General features: G+C 41.2%; 1 long non-coding RNA gene across 1 annotated transcript; it reads left to right on the top strand.

Annotated features, from left to right (window-relative positions):
• Positions 1-2,494: 2,494 nt before the first annotated feature.
• LOC140611294 (uncharacterized) lies at positions 2,495-4,255 on the top strand. The gene is made up of 2 exons (XR_012012573.1): positions 2,495-2,567; positions 4,004-4,255. It is a non-coding gene; the product is annotated as an uncharacterized lncRNA (long non-coding RNA).
• Positions 4,256-16,382: the final 12,127 nt, after the last annotated feature.

The raw sequence follows: 16,382 nt of genomic DNA, 5'->3' as shown, positions 1-16,382 counted from the left end.
AAAGGCAGACACTCAGTCACTGAGCCACCCAGGTGCCCCAGGTTGACAGTTTAAAACTAACCCTCTGGGAACATTTATACCATAGACATTGGCAAGCACAAATAATGGCTGTTTTGTTTATTTCATTATTATTTTTTAAATTTTTACTGTTTCTCTTGTATAGCCACTAGAAGGCTAGATAACATCTGTGGCTCTTGTTACCTTACTGGACAGCGTGCTTAGAAAGGGGGACTGGAGCCCTGGGTACTTCACAGAAGCCACCCTACCCCCTATGGTGGCTGAACTCTTTGTAAGCATTCCCCAAGTGAAGTGGCCCCGCACACTAACTCTTCTCTACTCCAGGAATACATTTGTGACAGGTGACAGTAAAACTAGTTTTTAAAAGAGGTTTCATCTTCCTAAGGGACATCTTACAACACATGTTGCTAATGGGTTACTGACATGCCATCCAAAATTACTTTGAGCTGCATCTTCGTGGGCCGTGGGCTCTAGCTGTCTGCTTCCTGCCTGCTTCCTGCTGCCTTATGAGCACTTACACAGTTAACTGGAGCGAAGCCGTATTTTTAGGGCAGTTAACAACAGTGCATGAAATGTGTACTGTCCATCTAAAAAGAGGAAAGGTACCATTCCTTCCAGGGTTAGTGTAAGACTCTGGAAAGGAAAGCATCACCACCTGGACCCCAAGCTGGATCCAGCCATCCAGGGGTAGATACGACCTCCTCTGACGAGCCATGGGCATGATGGTGCCAGTTATCACAAGCAAGATTTCCTGGTTGAGGCAGCCCCGGTGGCTCAGCGGTTTAGTGTGGCCTTCAGCCCAGGGCGTGATCCTGGGGACCCAGGATCGAGTCCCACGTCAGGCTCCCTGCATGGAGCCTGCTTCTCCCTCTGCCTGTGTCTCTGCCTCTCTCTCTCTCTGTGTGTGTGTGTCTCTCATGAATAAATACATAAAATCTTAAAAAAAAAATAAAGACTTCCTGGTTCACTTTGGGAAAGCAGCATTCTCCCACTAACACAAAGGCTGTACATGCCTGTAGACACCCTTCCCACCTGCTGTAAAGTTCAGAATGATTGAGTGAAGCACCGGAGTCCACTGAGGCATTTTATTTGCACGTATGCCTTACACCCCTAGAAAAAGAACCGCAGGATTCCCCTGTGTGTTTTCATCTGGCTTCTTCATGGTCCATGATGCCAGCTGATGTTGTCAAGAAAATGAAGCCAAACTGGCCGGTTTGGGGAGCCGGTTAGTCTGCCGTTTTTCTCGATCTTTCAAGTTGTACATCAAGTGTGGGGCTCGTCACTCCACGCGTGTTTAGCCTGCCTGTGAGGTTCACAACAATGTTCCCAGCACTGTCAACTGTCATCATCCGTGATTTCAAATTTGCCAACGTAACCATGCTCCGTCATCGCAGCGAGAAACCAGAAGATGACTTTGGAGCAGGGCCTGATCAGAATTCAGCATCGTGCATGCTCTGGAAAGCATCTGCCAGGACGTTCATGTGCACCCCTGTGGCTGCCCAGAAAGATGATGGGAAGGTGTGTCTTTCATTGTTAAACATTTGCCAGCGTAGCCCTAAGTGGGTCCCGTCTAGCAATGGAACACATGCAATGCATCCACTTCCCTGGCCTACTTAGGACTTTCACCGAAGGCCTTAGCATCCAGCTGTATTTGTGCAAGGAACGAAAGAGATTTTCATGCAGTTTTTCTCCCAGGCATGACTGGCTCTGTGTAGCTTCAAGGACATCTGCTACAGATCGTTACTGTTCCATTATTTAACAAGTAACAAGAACCAGAGATTGCAAGTTGGGTTGTCACCATGCTCACAGCTTCCGGCATTCAGGGACAGGTGTAGTTGAGGCCTCACAGCCCACTCAGCCGCACAGCGGGGTTGAGAGGGGTCTGCAAGCCAAGCTGTCTTTCAAACCTCTCCAAGTCCAGGCGTGTGCTGAGGTGACTGTAATCTTTCCCTAGATTCAATATTGGAATGTGCATGTATTTTTGAGCATAGGGAAGTAAAGGCTTTCCGTGAGATGCTCAGGCTCAAGCACCAAGATATACTGCAGAGAAACCAGTCCCTTCCTTCCACTACAAAAAGTCTGAAATGACTTTTATGGAAGAAGGAGGTTTGTAAGCATTAGAACATCTCCCAAGGCTGCTCTCTGAACCAATCCTGCAGTTAGGTTCTGGAAGAGTACTTTAGAATGGGAGGAAATGGTTGAATATATATTAAATTTTAAAACAGGTTATCTGTTTTCATTTCCAATCCACGGAAACACTGGAAAACTACTAAAAACATTTTTCTCTTGCAATTTTTGTGTATGGTAACATTTCAGTTTGTTTTCATGTTTCCTCTCTTTTCTTTTTTGGTATTATCTAATATACGTAGATTTGTAATTAAAGATATTGTGAATTAAATTCAGTAGTCTCTTCTTTAGCATTGACTTTTACTCCATGAATGTAGTCACCAGTGTGGTCTATTTTCTTCCTACTTTCAGAGATGAGCACATATTAAAGTCTGGGCCAATCAGAGAACCACATCCTCCCAACCTCAGTAATTCATCCAGGGGTAAGCGTGTGAGCCTTGGAAAGTCACTTCCATGTGACTTATGTCTCTCTCTTTTGAATTATAAATGGTATGGGTATAAATTTCAGCTGCTGGAAGTTTTCTTTCCTACTTGTAGAAGGAATCTTTCTAGAAATGAAAGGGGTGGTGGAAGGGGAGGAGGGCGGGGGGTGGGTGTGCCTGGGTGGCGGGCACTAAGGGGGGCACTTGACGGGATGAGCACTGGGTGTTATTCTGTATGTTGGCAAATGGAACACCAATAAAAAATAAATTTATTATTAAAAAAAAAAAGAAATGAAGCCAAAATACCCCAACAAGAGAAATGAGACCTGACCAGTGGTAGTATCTGGCCAATATTGTTGGATCTCTTGGATGCACCTGTTCCTGAGGCCAAACCCATCACTAGACTTATATAAGCCAGTGAACTAACTTGTGATGTGGGTTAGTTTCAGCTAGATTCTCTTATTGATGATTGAAATCATTTTTACTAAAAACAAAAACAGAAAGAATGTATGCTATAGCCAAAGATTAAACTAGGGGGAACTCTTAGGTTCTCTCTAAATATATGGTCATATTAACTGATGCTTGATTTTAATGAATGTACAAAAGCAATTCCTTACCTCTAAATCCTGAATCCAACACAATAAATCATTTATGAGTATCAATTTGCTCTAGTTAGCATGCTGGGATACACACAAATGAATATGAAGATTTCTATCTTGGTGGGACTTATAATTAAGTTGAATGGTAGGACAAGAAGATGAGGAGAGAGAGAGAGACAAAGAGAGAGACAGAGAAGGTACTCTATAGCAGAGGAAGCTGGGGTTTTTAGATGCTAATTCTACCTTTAGAACCAGTTTAGATAAGCACATTTTTTTGTCTGTCTCTTTTTCCATCTCTAAGATATAAAGGAGTTTTGAAGTCCTCAAAGTCTAGGGACCTCTAGGTTTTCCATCAGCCTTTCAGGGGGTCTCAGAGGTCAAAACCATATTTTTCATAGTAATTTTAAAACACATTTGTCTTTTATAGTCATTACCTCACAAATAGTTCTCCAAACTACAGGATGAGTGATGACATCACCCATTTAGTAGGGAATGGAAAATATGCTTGAAAATTCTTGTGCTGCTGTTTGCACTCTTCAAAGGTAGTAGGTTGAAAGGCATAAGTACATATCTTTTCAGAGATGAACTCAGATTATTGTCAATACTCATACTGTGCTGTCACTATCATAAATTCATCGACATCCATCAAATTTTGAAATCCCTGCATTTTCCTTGTATACACACAAAGATGCAACTAAAAGGGAGTATACCCTGTTGTCTTATCTGGCAGTAATATCACACATTTTTTCAAAAGCTCAATTTAAAGTTTTGTCACAATTATTTCAGAATTTACCTTTTATTCTAAAATGAAAAAATATTTACTTTCTTTATCTACAGATGGATCACTGGCTTACAAAAGGGAGATGAAAAGACTTGCTTTCTGAACCCACAACCACACCATGTACAGCTAAAGATGTTGAGAAAAAATGAAAGTGATATCTCAGAGAATTTTGTCTCCTGGAAGGGAAGAATATATTGCAAAAACTCAAAACAAGCAAAGGTGTAAATAACAAAAATACCACATGAACCATCTTTACAGATGTTAACAATGACCTCACTGTGGCTTGTACAATAAAAGATTTTGAGGTATTATTGTGTGCAAAATTGCGGTGCCACCTGAGACATCACTTTGAGATCAATCATCAAAAGTTTAAAGAAAAAAAACAGTATCTTAACGGCAGATGTGGTAAACACTTTAAAAGTCAACAGTTGTTTGATTCAGATTTTCAAACTAGAAACAAAGCAGCTACTGAAGCATTTCCCAGGATAAGCATTTCATTGGTTTGAGAAGCACATATAACACCTGATAAACTAATAAATCCTGTACAGTTGACAGTGCTGAATGCCCACTGCATGAAAAGTCGGTAAAAAGAACAGCAGCAGTGCCATTTTCCAGGGATACCATAACTCAATGATTTAAAAATTTAGCTGCAAACATAAAGAATGCATTAATATCTCCTTTGCAAAATTGTATTTACATTTTACAAAAAGGCGAATCTGAAGATGAGCTGGGCTTGCTGGTTTGCTTGCAAACCTCCAGTAGCATTGATTCATCATCACATAGTATCTTTTTCTGTGAATGCTCAGCCACAGACACAGAAAAGTGCTGAAATATTCAAAATTTTTATTTATTTTTTAAACTTTTATTTATTTATTCCCGAGACACACACACACACACAGAGGCAGAGATATAGGCAGAGGGAGAAGCAGGCTCCCTGCAGGAAGCCTCATGTGGAACTTGATCCCAGGACCCCAGGATCACGACCTGAGCCAGAAGCAGATGCTCAACCACTGAGCCTCCCAGGTGTCCCTGAAATATTCAAATTTTGAGTAATGCTTCCAACTTCATGATATAGTCCGGGAACCATGGTTTTGACACTTGCATGTCTAGTGCAAAAGCAATGACAGGCCAGACTACTAGGCAGTAAGATGGATCTGAGCAGTGGCACCAAACTTCTAGCAGTCGTTACATTTTTCCTCTGATAGACACTCAGAGGAACAAATAATAATTTAAAAATAAAAATAAATGCCAGTTTCATTAAGAATGCTCTTGATGAATCAAATTTTTAATTTTTCTAAAGACCAACCCTGAGTATTCTGTGTCACAAAATGGAAAGTATACAGGAATCATTTTTTGCGGAATTTTGAAGTATTATGGTTGTCTTGAGGAAAAGTGCTTGTGGGCAATTGTTTGAGTTAAGAGCTGAACTAACTGCTTTCTTCTACAGAGCAGGATCTTTGAAAAACTACTGACAGACAGACTATGGTTGTTCAGACTTGGATATTTGGCAGACAGTTTCTTCCAAATGAACAAAGTGAGATTGTCACTTTGAGGAAAACAACCGACAATATGTGTTGCCAACTGTAAAATTTGAAGTTTCAAGGGCAAATGGGAATTTTGGAAAATTTTATAAGTACCACTGTGAGCTTGACATCATGTGTTTTTCTAATAAGACTGGTGGCAATATTTATGTATGTGATTTTTGATATTTTAATGAAATGTGCAGTTTTTGGAAGATCTGCATAACTCAGTGAGCCAGTATTTTCCAAATGCTTGACCCATGATGTTATGAAATTACCCATGGCTAAAAGATCTGTTCAAACTTCAAGTTAGACCAATAATTTTAATGAAATAGAATATAAAAAAGTTAGGTTCCAGATTCCACATTGAATGCAATCTTTAAGAAACTACCCCTTGTCTTCCTATTGTGATAGCAAAGACAGAGCGCAAGCTCAGTAGCCCAAGATCATTTCAAACTTTTTCTGCATCATTCCTGCTAAAATCCCATTGGAAAAACTAATCACACATGAGAGCCCAGAGTCAGAGTGGAGGAAGAGAAGAAGGGAGAGAATAACAAAGCCACACAACCATCAGTGTGGCTGTAAGATGCGGTGGTGCATCAAGGCCATTTTTGCAATCAGCTGAGCTCTAAGGATCGTGGAGTCTGACACTCTGTGCTAAGTGGTCTGCAATAAATTAGATCAAATCCTATAACGTAGGTATTTGTGTAAATAAGCATCCTGGACAAGGGAATCTTCACACAAACTACTTCAAACAAAGGTGTATTTATTCAGTCACTTACCTGGGAAGTGAACCAGTTAGGGTTATCTAACATGTCAGAGCTATGGCATGGCTGGATCTAGGAGACCACCAGAGGTCTTTGATGCTCAGTCTATAGCACTCAGTTTGGGTTTCCTTGGTATGTTGAATCCATTCTGCAGATGCCTTCTCCGAAGCCAAAAGAGTTTCTCACAGCACTTTGGTTCACATGATCCCTTGAGTTCACAATCCTGGAGGAAGACAGGGTATCTCTCCCAATCGATGTGTTCCCAATGTCCCTAGGAGGTTCTCACTGGCCTGAAATAGATTGTTTTTGCCTGAAAAGGAGTCCCAAAGCCAAGAGGGTTCAGCCAAGATGTCTGAACAGGATCATTGCTAAGGTCCCTTCAATCCTAAATTTCTAAAATTATTCTTAAAAAAAAAAAAAAATAAAATAAAATAAAATAATTCTTGTATTATTTCCTGTCTCCTGTTTGTATTATAGTAGACTACACATTTAAAAATACTAGGATCTGATCATTACAGTGCATTTATTGTATCCCACAATATGCCCCACCCACAATGAGCCGGAACACCCACACCTTAAGTACCCAGGACCACTTGTTTGCTGGCTGCGGGAGGAGGCTGGATGGACCAAGCAGACCCCACAGTTCTAACCTTGTCCTGTTCCTAAAATGAAACAATAAAACTAGATTTATCTTGTAAGAGAACTGTGTTACCAGTAGAATTACATTTTGAGTAGGAAATCTAAATTCACCAGTTGGTTTTATTATGTCCACCTAGATAATCTCTCATTTTTCTATCCCAAAAGGAAATCCCAGCTTAAGGAGGGTCAGTAGATTCCTCTATTATGCCATATTCAGCCAACTGGTGGGAGCTACCATGGTCAGGCTGTGAAGGGAGAAATTGGTGCTGACAGAAATGTTTGTCATGGATACCGAAGAGAGGAATGGCAGATATATGTCATTCCTAACTCAGCCTGGCTTTGCCTTCCGGATCCAGCTAAAAACCCAGACATCTTTATATAAGAAACATCACTGGAAGAGGCATAAGCCTTGTGTGAGTTACCTAGAGGCTACTGCACAAAACAAGATTTAGTAATTTAAGCAGAAATAAGCAGTACCTACTGAACTAATTTTATAAACTCAAACCAAACGTTCACGAAGGTCTCATTCATTCATTAGTTCTATAAACATTGATTAAAAGCCTACCTTAGTCATGCACTGTGCCAGGTCCTAGGGAAAACAGGTCCTCAAATCTTCTCCATGTCCCCAGACATCAAGCAATCTAAGCCAAAAAGCCTAAAACTATGTTTTCTGTAAAAGGAATAGCCCTGACCTTAGGTAAGTTCTGAAGGGCATGTTTTATGTTATTACTGCTAAACAATGAAGTTGGCCCAATAGAATTAATATTATGGCATTATCTAACCCAAAGGCAACCTTTTAACACCCAAAATAGCTTTTTATTCTTAGACTCTACATACTTTTGGCAGAGGCCCTGAAGGAAATTATATGCACACATTCAATTACCTGTATAGGTACAAATTATCCACTGCTGCCTTCTCTAATGAGAACAGGGCTTAGAACGTTTACTTGCCTGAAATGAGACCCACGATACCCTCTGGCAGACATGTGCCTGGATAGGTTCACATCAGCTCCTAAGTTCCGATGGCTTTTATTCTTCTGTTTTGACATCTCATGATTGCACATTACAAACAGAAGGAATAACCGTGGTAGTCTTCACATGCTTGTGTAGTATGTGGTGGGTGATTTCTGCACTGTAATTATTATTTTGGATCCTCGCTCATTGATTTGGCAACGAAAAAGCAGTAGTCCATGTTGGACAGTTGTAATCGTGCCCGGCCAAGCTAATTACATTGAAAGGGAACACTTGTTCTCCAAAGTTCCTGCTGGTAACATAGGTCACGATAAAGTTTTAACCTGCCCAGCCATGGTTGTTAACACGGCATGTGTGATCCCACCTTTGCAGGGGTCTTGAAGAAAGCCATGGAAAATAGTGAACACACACAATAAAACGCTTCCAGGATGTTTTCAACTGAGCCAGCTGTGCTTATCTGCAGACTACTGTTTAGCAACCACAGGGACAGGAATATAAATAAATAGTAGGAAAGAGGACGATCCATTACAAGAAAAAAATCACCTGACTCTTGAATTGTACGTTCTGTTAAAATTTCCCTAAAGGTCTTTGTGTGTGGGAGGCTGCACACCTACAGGAAAGATCAGAGGATTTCAGTCAAGTAGACATGGATTCAAATTCTAGTTTCCTATTTACAAGCTGTGTGCTCTTAGGAGTTTTACCTGGTGTGCTCATAATTTCACCTCTGTACCACTCGGATAGTGATGATTACCTCACAGGATTGTTGTAAAGGTTAAATAAATAGTAGATAGAAGGTGACAGGCACCAAGCCGGTGCTCAAAGGCTATTTTTCTCCTTCCTCCTGGGTCTCTATCACTTCATAGCACTTTCACATTAAGGGGTATTTTTGTTCACTCACCAACTTGTTATAGTTTTTCAATGCCTTTGTTAACTATATGCTGGTTGGTGGGTTGTTTGTTTATTTGTTTGTTTTTTAAACAAGTACCGGGTAAAACAATGAAGTGGAATGGTTAAGTGTGTTGCTGTATTATTTTTAACATTCTATCCATGACAATTATTCTGCCTCTCTCTTACCACTCTCTGTTCTTTTCAGTAGACAAACACTCAAGCCAGAGCTATTTATCTTCACCTTTGCTGCTGGTGGGGTGATTTGCTCTGTGCACAGTCGGGACTGATAAGAACAATGACCTGTCACTTCTCCCACCCAGCCCAGCAGGCTCATCTGTCTTCTGGCCGCTGACACCAGCTGCTCTTCACAATTCATGGCTGGGCAGAGCAGAAGAACCCACAGAGGACATGAAGACTGTTTGTTCTTTTATTCTAGTTCTTACACAGAGCCCTGGCCATTTTTACTCTAGCAAACTCAGCATGGTTGGGATGAACCATGTGGTGTTTCCCCAGCGCTGCCAGACTCTGTGGTGCACACACCACCAACTGTTGGCTCTGGCCAACGCTCATCTCTCAGAAGGGCCAGAGTTATTTTAGGTAAGGACCGGAGAGTCCTATTTTCTCTTGGTCTAAGCAACAGAACTCTCTGTCCTCCTCCTCTGTGCTTCTCAAATAGGGATGATCCAAATTATCTCAAGACTCAAAAGGGATAGATTGTAGCTGAATGTGGCCAATGGCTACTGGGGGTGGGGGGGGGGCGGCGGGGACACGGTTGGGGATGTTGTTTCCAAAGTGTCAGGAGCCAGTGGAACTTCAATGTGGCATAAATGTGTCTAATGGCAGTTCTTACCCATCTGCCTCAGTGGTTATGGGCGGGGGGAGGATTTTTCTGGTATCTCTGCACAAACTGGAAAACAACCTAAAAACCTTTTAATTTGTCCAACCAGTTGTTCATGGTCCAGCAAAAAGAATTTTTAAGTTGTCCAATTAATTGTTCGTGTTTTGGCAGAAAAATTCTTGGAGAGTAATTTTCCACCAGTGGCCTTTGTCTCTGTAATTTTTCCCCTGTGAGTTGCAAACTAGGGTACTTACAGTTTCTCACTATTTTAATAAGTATAGTTTTGCTTTTTAAGGACAACATTAGGCTTTCAGAAAATCTGTATTGTGACTGCTTTAGGCAAGCAGCCCCGGGGACGTGGAAAGAGTACAGACTTTAAAGCCAGAAGAGAGATTGTGGTTCTCAACTTGGCTTGGTTTCTCTTTTTGATAATGTGACCATGGAAAGTCACTCAACGTTTCAGAGACTCTATTTTTCAGAGATTCTATTTCTTGGTCTATAAAATGGGAACAATGATATTTAAGTGAATTTCATTGTCTATCCTGGATCCTTTCCTTTGGGTATCTATCTCTTCCACCTACTTTTTATAAGATTCAGAGTCAACCCCACAATAGGTTGGAAAATGGCCTAATCTTGTCTAGAGGCCCCACCTTCTTGGAGAAGGTGTCTATGTTACCAGACATAGATCTCTCATATGTCTATTCCTCATCATTAGTTCAGGAATAGACATATGATCCAGGCCCAGCTAATGAAGGATCACCAAGGCACTTTTCTACAAGATCCATGGGGAAGATGCCCTCTCTACCTCTGGAATTGCAGGTAGAATGGTAATTCAAAAGTATTACCTCAGGGCTTGCTCTGGTTTAGCACTGAAGGCCCCATATCCCAGGAAACCTCTCAATCCTAGACATACCAGCGTGGTTGGTCACCCAAGTTGCATGCTTTTGTGAGGATGATTTAAACCTGGAATTGCTACAAGGAACTTCATGGGGAAAATGGTCTCTATAATTAATCCAACACACAGAGGAATGGAAAGAGAACATCAAAGATCACGTTTGGGCCTCCATCTCCAACCTTCCCACAATTCAGACATGTTAAGTAACCTTGATGCTTTGCTTCCCAGTTAAATTGACTTTTTGTTTGAAATTGTTCATATGGGCATTCTGTCACTTGCAATCAAGAATCCTTGTTACTATAATCATGGATTATTCTCAGGATGTATACAGATTAGCCAGATTTATACAAAGCACCAAGCCAACAGAGAGAGATAGACTCTCGGATCATCATCACAGCTCTGGTTAATGGCAAAAAAGGACCATGACTTATCCATTCCTATCTATCCATGCCTTTTATGATATAACTATAGTGACCTCCCACTCTGACTTGTCATTTCTTTTAGCCAGTGAATGTTACCAGACATGATGTCTGGGGGACTGAACTTGCTTTGATTCTCACTCTCTTTCAGCACCATGACAAGGACATGCCTGAACTCTTCTATCAGAGGAAGAGACCCATGAAGCAGAGCCAACTAGGCAATAGCCAGCTAAACTCCACAGATCCCAAACCCCATTAGATTATGAGCTAAACAAACTTGCCTTACAGTTTGGGGCTGATTTATGATAGCACTACTATGGCCACAGATAATTGACAGAGGGGCCAACACTTATGGGTTGCTTACTATGTGCTGGGGACTGATCTAGGAGCTTTTATATGTAGTACATCATTTAATTATTTATATAGTATATAAATATGTATTGTATTAGATAATTTAATCATCGCAATGACTTCCTGAGATATCGACTTCACATTTCAGACAAGAAAACTGAGACACAGTAAGGAAACTTGCTTGTATACCGCAGAGCCAGGGCTCAGATATTAGGCAGTCTGACTGTGGAGCACTTTTAACCACAGTGCCTTAATCTTGGTCTTCACCGCTCTGCTCATCATATATACACAATAAATCCGTATTTGAGAAAGTGGGCCATGATGTGCTAGTAAGTCATGAAATCGGTTGATTGGGTCATACTCAATATCATATCTAAGCATTTAGATATCAGAATATTGTTTCATGAAACATCAGTTGGTTTTATGTATGTTCATATTTATGTTCATGCTTCCTGAGAAATGCCTTTCTTACAAGAACCGCAGGCCAAAACCTTGAAAGCCACTACAATAAATGTTAACTATCACTACTATTATTTCTAAACACTATTAATTAGCCAAATATTGTTTAAATCATGTTTTCATTCCACTTTCCACCCACCCACCACCGGTTCTCACTCTGGAAAATAAAGAGCAGTTTCCTGACCTCCCTAAGAACAGAGGAGGCGGTGTTCTCATAGTCCCTTTAGAGTTGCCATATTTCAGATGTCACCATCTGAACCTGCTTTCTCTCTCCTAAGGAGACAGGAAATTCTATCATTCCATGAGCCCACAAGATTCCTTTGTGCTGAATGAATATTCTTCAATCAGCCCAGTTGGGTCCCCAACCATAAAACTGAGGCAGGGTAACTCCACCCCAAGAAAACTGTGTACTGGCTGGGGATATAGGCTTTTAAACTGAATGGAAGTTTTTAGGTTCCCTTTTTCCCTCAAGAGGCCTCTTGTGGCTTCAGTGTTTTAATCAGTCTGGGAGCTCTGAAACTGAAATTTATATCAAGTCATCCCCACACTCTTAGGAGTCATTAAAATCAATGTTGTAATTGATAGGTAGTGAATGGCCATTTTGGACACATAATTTCACCCGTCTTCTCTCTATTAAATAGTGCCAAGCAGGCAGAAGAGATAGGAAGAAATGGGAAAGGTAAAAAATTATGACATAAATCATTCTTCTCCACAATCTTGGAGTCTGCTCTTCTCTGGACTCAAAGGGCTACAGCCAGCACTTTTTGTCCTCATTGATACTGACTCCTCTCACGTAGATGGGCATGTTTGACAATTCTAATCTGAAGTTCCATTTATACCAGTATAATGAGTATATGACAAAGAATGTAGACTACTACCAGGGTAATGTCTACATATTGTGTCTTCATGTGGAAATCAATCAGGGAGCAAAATCAAAGGAAACTGACTTTGCTTCCCATGGGAGGGGGTTGACATCTACATTGACAGCTACATGATGAAATGCTGGGGGTTTTGGTGATCAAGGTGTAACCCCACACTGTAGTCCTGTCTTCTGTTCAAGCACAAATTCTCCACAGGTTTCTCAACTTTCACAAAAGGATGCTAAAAGGACCCCACCTCTAGCTGGGTTTCCAGAGCCATGTGGTTCTGAGTTCATCCAGAAATACGACAGTTACTTTGTAGGCCAAAGTAGCTCTCTGTCTGGGCTGTAGTACGTGGCATCATATATTATTCAGGGGTTAAAAAATTGTGTAAAGTCAAAATCTCCTTGGAAAAAAACCCTGAAGTTACCATAAGGTACAGTGTGATTCTATCCATTAGGGCCAACAGTCAGTTTTTCTTCCAGCCCCGGAACAGATGGCTGGTTCTGTGGTTCACACCAGATGAAGTAGTTGGCTTGCACTGAGAAGACATGTTGTTTGAAAAATACATCACTTTACACACTGGATCAGACCTCAGGACAAGAAGATGCTCTCTCGACAAGGAGCAACCAGGACATGAAATCAGCTGAAAGACACAGATTCGTGTCCACCGAAGTTTTATCATGGAATGCATGTCCATTTCATGAATTGCTCACTGTTCAGTTATTTTCGCTCTCATCTTCCTCAAGTCCAGTGGAGCTGGGAGACTTTTGCTGGCATGGAAATTTTGGCAGCCTAGTGAAAGGGAATCAGAAGGCTCAAAATGGCACTAAAGTCATGAACAATTACAACACTGTCAATGCAACAGTGCAACCCTATCTTCAAGTGGTGAGAACCGTCTTCAATTAGCAAGCTATTCACTTGACCTTCCTTGTGCTTCACTGCAATGTGAATAGAACCATCATCAGCTCTAATCATGCTCTTATATACTGAATAAGCACATTTCTCCCTAGCCTTTATCCAGTCTGGGCTTCACTCAAAGCTACTTCCAGTGGGGTACTGGTAAACCAGCTAGCTCTTTGAGGGGGAAAAGAGAACCCTTATTTGTAGTATTTGATTTCCATAGTGTAAATACTCCCACCCAGGCTGCTTTTAAGCTAAGAACATGAAGTCATTGAGCATGACCTTGGAAAGACATGAGCATAATCCATTTTCTGGAGCAGGTTCCAGCAGCCACTGGCTCCTCTCTCCTTTAGACTTGGAGTAAGTTGTTCCTCCCTCTACACAGTGTCCTATGACCCACTCGTCTCAGTGTTCAATTGCTATAACCACAGCTAATATTCCAGATATTGGACACAATTTCACAGCACATCTATGAAAGCTTTTCAGCACAAGAGTGTGTATGATACACTGGCTGAGTCATGGCTGTAGGTAGTTGCCAGGGAATGGAATTATTTGCTCTTCCAGATATTCTAAATCTACTTTGCATCTGGCCAGAACAGCAGACACCTGGTTACCTGCTGTGGGCTAACAGCGATTCTCTGTGAAGCCATCAGTGTATGTGTGGGAGAGATCGCAGAAACAGCTTCATGAAACATGACTACACATACCTTATGGAGGATGTTTTGGTGATTGCTGCCAGCATCCGGTGCTATCCTCCGTATGGAGATTTTCATCACTTCTTAATACCAGGAATGTTTTATTTCTTCTGAGCAATATGTCCTGATTTGCTTAATTCATTAGGTCCTCTGGTTCTTCTGTTTTGTTTTTTGCTTTTTTTGTTATTGGCAGCCAAGAAATACTGTCTTGAATTTTCACTCTACTCACAGTAAATGTGTCAGTTGATTGCAACATCTTTTTATCTTATCTTTATTTCCATATCCTCTTTTTTTCTTTTTTATAAGATTTTATTTATTCATTTGACAGAGAAAACACAAGTAAGGGGAGCCGCAGACAGAGGGAGAGGGAGAAGCAGGCTCTTGGCTGAGCAGAGCTCGATGCAGGGTTCTATCTCAGGACCCTGGGATCATGACCTGAGCCAAAGCCAGACACTTAACTGACTGAGCCACCCAGGTGTCGCAGTCTGCATCCTCTTTCATTCATGCATTCATTCAACAAATATTTAAGTGCCCACATGTCAGATACTGTGCTAGAGGCTGGAGATACTCTTCAAAAAAAAAAAAAAAAAAGATTCCTTATCCCCTATGCTTTTGAACAGGGAGTCAGGCATTAAACAAATGGTCATTCAAGTAAATATGGACTTCTGAATGGTGCTTAGTCCCTGAATTTTAAAAACGCAGGATGCTAGCTTAGGGGTTAGTACATTGTGCCACCATCTTTATTTTTCCCCTCTTTCATCTCAATTTTTAAATATCCCATCATGGGTTTCATATATCCTTAAGAATGAGTAGCTTTAAGGTTTTTTAAATTTTTAATTTTTTAAAAAGATTGTTTATTTATTCATGATAGACACAGAGAGAGAGAGAAAGAGAGAGAGAGAGGCAGAGAGAGAAGCAGGCTCCATGCAGGAAACCTAATGTGGGACTCAATCCCAGGACTCTGGGATCATGTGCTGAGCCAAAGGCAAATGCTCAACCAGCTGAGCCACCTAGCTGAAGGGTTTTTTTTAAATAAATGAATGAATAACTAGAGAACCCATCTAAGTGTTTCCACTCAGACTGTAATAGCAGTTGTCATCCAAGAGCAAAGCATGCTCTTGGAAGTTCAACATGCATTGAGTAAATTATAATAAAAATAAATAATAATAAAATCACGTGCCAGACATTGTTTTAAACTGTCGTATATTTCTGGTGTGCTGTGTTGACCCGACCCATCCTCTAGGACTGTTACTGTCCGACAGTCTTCACTAGGAATTTCCCTTGCTTGGAGAAACTTGCACTGCCTCAGGTAAAGCCCCTTTACAGGGACAGCCTGTTTCCAAAGACTGGTAGATGTGAAACGATAAAGTGGTGGCATCCCACTACAACGTGGGACACTTTTAAAGGGCCATCTTTTCAAGCAGAGGTCTTCCAGTGATTGCATCCCAGCCTGATTTCTCCTTGGCCCATTTTTGTTGTGCACATTCCCTGGTACAGCTGATCCTGAGCACACTCCCAGATAAATCCTCCTGCCTCTGATCTTTCTGAAATCTGTTTCCCCAGGCACCTAAACTGCAATGCATAATTACATGTAAACTTCAAATAATTACCCCACTTCACAGATGAAGAAATTGAGGCCTTTATGAAGCAGGATGTGGAATCAATTGCACTCAAGCAACATGGCTGTTACACCTGCCAGACACCCAACAAATACAGTGCAGTAGTGATTTAATTCCACCTGTCACCTTTGGCAACAATCTTTTGCATTTGCTTTTGAGTATTTCAAGGACAAGCAACTCACTATTAAAACAGTCCATTTCATCATTGCTCAAATCTGATGATTAGAACTATTTTGCTATAGAAAGCCAAAATCTGTCTTAGCTTTTGCCCATTGGTCTAACTTCTGCTTTTTCTCATGATGCAACATTTTACAAATATTTGAGGAAAATCACCATGACTCATTTATTCTTTGCTTCAGTGTGAGAGGTACTCTGAGTCTGGTCCCTGGATCAGCAGCGGAAGCATCACCTGGGAGCTTGCTGGAAACGAAAGTTCTTGGGTCCACCCAAGACCTACAGCATCAGAATGTCCTGGGGTGGGGTCTGGAGCACAGTGACTGTGTAAGCCCTCCAGGTGATTCTGATGCTTGCCATCAGAAGCAGGTTTGAGAAGACTTCTCAGTCACGCAGTTCCCAAACCTATATATGAGGTACTTGGAATTCTCAAAAAC

This window comes from Canis lupus, chromosome 19 (assembly GCF_048164855.1).
Source record: "Canis lupus baileyi chromosome 19, mCanLup2.hap1, whole genome shotgun sequence".
Lineage (NCBI taxonomy): Eukaryota > Metazoa > Chordata > Mammalia > Carnivora > Canidae > Canis > Canis lupus.
Note: the sequence above shows the minus strand (reverse complement) of the source record. Positions and strands in the feature narration are given on the sequence as shown.